Source organism: Vulpes vulpes, chromosome 2 (assembly GCF_048418805.1).
Source record: "Vulpes vulpes isolate BD-2025 chromosome 2, VulVul3, whole genome shotgun sequence".
In the NCBI taxonomy this organism is placed as follows: Eukaryota; Metazoa; Chordata; class Mammalia; order Carnivora; family Canidae; genus Vulpes; species Vulpes vulpes.
Genome location: NC_132781.1, coordinates 113,633,690 through 113,637,500, shown reverse-complemented (window position 1 = coordinate 113,637,500; position 3,811 = coordinate 113,633,690). Strand labels below are relative to the sequence as shown.

The following is a 3,811-nucleotide window of genomic DNA, read 5'->3' as shown; positions in this document are numbered from 1 at the left end:
CTAGGCTTAGAAAAACCTGAACTTCTCTATGAATTAGAAAATGAATGGAAGCACTAAATGAGCAAGATGTAAGCTGAGGGTTCTTATGGCCCAAGACCCAAGCGGGGACCTCTGCTCCATCGGAGTAAAGGGTACTGAACAACACCCCACTTGATATGGAGGGAGAACTGGAGTCAGATGAGCTACCTGCCACTCAAGGCTTAGGTGAAACTGTTCTCGTTTTATGAAAGGAGGGAATTCCACACCTCAGGAGCCCATGAGCCAACTGTGGTCCTGCTACCTGGAGCAATGGGCTGACCACAAACAGGCAATCTAAGGAACAGAAAGACAAAGACATCTTTTCAGTCAAGAAGTTGGACCTTTGCTGCCTTCATGCCTGGACCTGAAATATCTCAAATATCAATGTCCTTAAATAACATCAAAAATGTATTTTCTAACTGAGACAATGGCAGACATATAGAAGAAGCCACAAAATTGAAAAATTATGTAATTGCCAATCAGAATCTGAAACAAATGGAAAGACAGATCAAAACAATGCATAAACCACCTCTTATAATGAGCATCAAACCCAAATTCTATAATAAATGAAGAAACCCCAAGCTAAAGGATGATATACAACAAAAATTGACAGTCACAGACTAAATTTTCTCCAAATGGATTTAATTTTGTGGAATTTTAAAGTAAGCATGTCTAGGAGGAAATAATATGCTCTAAATATCACAAGAATAATAAAACAAATACGGGCAAAGGTGAAATGTAATTAAGTAGAGATTTTGTAAGTAAAATACATAATCAATTTTTTATAAAAAATATATGAGATAAATTCTAGCATGGATATAGTCAAAGAGAAAATTATAATCTGGGAGATAATAACTAAAGAAATCACTTGTGCTTGCTTTGGGAGCACATATACTAAAATTGGAATGATACAGAGAAGATTAGCATGGCCCCTGTGCAAGGATGACATGCAAAAATGTGAAGTGTTCCATATTTTATGCAGTTCTCCAGCCATCTGACACCCTCTGAGAATTAACTCCGAGGAAAGGGTATTTGTCTAAGTACATGAATAATAAAAAAAATTGTGGAAAAAAAAGAAATCACTCAGAAAACATATAAAAATTTGGAAAATTCAGTTAAAAAATGAGGAAGACCGATTGACAGGCTCCAACAGGTATCAGGTGTTTCAGGAGAAAAGAATGGAATGGCAAAGAAGAAATGTTTGAAGGGATAATTACTGACCATTTCCCAGAATGGAAGTAAGACAAGAGTACAAAAATAAGTAATATATTCTAACTATAAAGAACACAATAAAACAGATCAATGATGAAAAGAACATCTTAAAATCTACTAAGAAAAAAGTGCAGTTACTAACAAAAGCATTAAAATTAGACTAGATAGCACAGATGACTAGCTAGCCACAAAAAAAATCATGCACAGATTTTTATATGAGACTTGTTGGTGGTGATGTGTGTGTGTTTGTGTTCATGTGGTTGTTTCTCACTGATAGAATATAAATAGATCATTATGGATCCATTGAACACTACAACTTTTAAGGATTAACTGGTTGACTCTTAGTTGGAACCAAAAGGTAGAAAGAACCAAGGTCCCTGAATTGCTGTATGGAGGAAGAAAAACCTACCAAATAGCTGGGAATCCATGTTGGACTAAGACCAAGAATTAAACTTCTATTGTGTTAAATTAGTGAAACATTAGGTTTTATTTCTTATGCCACTATCCTGATTCATATTTCTTATTTGCATAAATAGAAGCCAGAAGCCTTTCCAGAAGCTGAGAGAAAATAATTTCAACTTAGAAATTTTGCCCAATTATCATTCAAAAATAAGGGAAAAGGTCCACTTTCCATGATGTACACCCATGAAACCCTCACTATGAAGGCCATAGACACATCTCTCCTGAGTTTCCTCCTGCCCTCTTGGAAATACTTTTTAAAGAAATTTGTGACTCTATTTTCAGCCAAGATGGAGCAATTGGAATTGCCTTCCCACCCCCACCTCCTAAAACCATTTTTAAAGGTTAAAATACATGAAACAATAGTCTCAACCCAGTGCCCTTCAGGCAGTGAAGGAAAGTGATTCCTGAAAGACAAAGAAGCAAAGTGAGCGTCATGATTGCTCCAGCTTTTGACCATGACAGAGCCTCCAAGCCATGGTCAGCCAACTCTGAGTTGAAAGGATAGATCTGAGAATCCAGAGAGACCAATGCAAGTAGAGTTCAAAATGTGATGAAAATCGTATGCCCACAGGTCTGAGAAGTACAAGAAATTCCAAGCCAAAACGAGAAGGTACTGGAGAATAGAGAGAGATGTACTGAAAGAGAACTTTGGGGACCTACAGATGAGTGCCCTGAATATTCTGCAGGTATGCTTATGGCTGGCAGATTCTAAAGATGTCCCCTGCAAGGTCCCCATCTCCTGGATATTTAATCAAATTTAATTTAGGGACTTCAGTGGGGGGGGGGGGGGGGGGAGGGAGTTTGCAGATGTAATTAAGGTTCCAAACCAGCTGACTCTTAGACAAGAGGAATATCTTGTCAGTGGGGCCTGATCTAGTCACATGAGCCTGTTAAAACTAGAGAAGTTCCTCCAACTGTTCAAAGAAGCGGGAGTCAAAGAGATGTACTCCTGCTGGTCTCAAGGAAGAAAATAAATAGCTGTTTTGTAAACTGAGATGAGAGAAAGGTGGCCTAGGGAACTTCTGAGTGACCAGCAAGAAATTAGGGATGTTAGCTCAACAGCTACAAAGAAATGAATTCTACCAAAACAATGTACTTGAAGGAGAACCCAACCCTCAGATGAAGATTACAGATTAAGTTGACACATTGGTCTATATCTGGACTCCTGACCTACAGAACCTGTCAGATAATAAATGTGTGCTGTTTCAAGCTTCTACATTTATGGCAATTTGTTGTGCCACACTAGAAAAGTAATACAACATGTATATGAGGAAATTTCAAGAGAAAGAACCATATAGAAGGTTAGGAAAGAACAGTATCTGGTGCTCAGTGCTGGGAATAATGCCTATTCCCACTGGTCAGACTGGAAAAATTCATAATTGGGAAGAATAGTAAGAGTCATATGTCAGGCCCCCGGGTGTCTCAGTGGTTGAGCATCTGTCTTTGGCTCAGGTTGTGGTCCCGGGGTCCTGGGATCCCTGTGTGGAGACTGCTTCTTCCTCTGCCTATGTGTGCCTGTCTCCCTGCCTCTCTCATGAATAAATAAATAATATCTTTAAAAAGTCATATTTCAATAGGGAAGAATAATTAACCATAGATTAAATACTGCTCCTAGCTGATAAATCTTAAAAGTGAACAAATCTTAAAAATCTAGATGATTGAACTGTTTCCAAGTAGATGCATTGTATCCCAGATAAAACTTCAAGAATATTTATTAAAATATAAAAGTATCCAGCACCCAACAAAGTAAAACCTACAATGTCTGGTGTCTACACAAAAATTGCCAGGCATGAAAGAAAGGAGAAAAATACAACCTATATGCAGGGAGTGGGAATAAATAAATGAAAACCAATCCAGAACTGACACAAAATTTAGAATCAGAAGACAAAGACATTAAAACAACTATATAATTGTATTCCTTTTTTTTCTTTTTGATAACTCATAAACAGTGTTTATTGTTAATTATCAGACAAAATGGGCCTCAAAATTAACTTCCCACATTCAGAATTACTTTCTGCCATGAGCTAAGTTTTTCAATCAATCAAATGTAACAACTGCTTGTCAAGTCACCAGTGGCCTCCATGTTGCTGAATCCACTGGCCCATTGTCTTATGTGGCC

General features: G+C 37.7%; 1 non-coding gene across 1 annotated transcript; it reads left to right on the top strand.

The window, feature by feature from the left end:
* Positions 1 to 888: 888 nt before the first annotated feature.
* LOC112908321 (U6 spliceosomal RNA) lies at positions 889 to 995 on the top strand. Its single transcript, XR_003232893.1, has one exon. It is a non-coding gene; the product is annotated as a U6 spliceosomal RNA (small nuclear RNA).
* Positions 996 to 3,811: the final 2,816 nt, after the last annotated feature.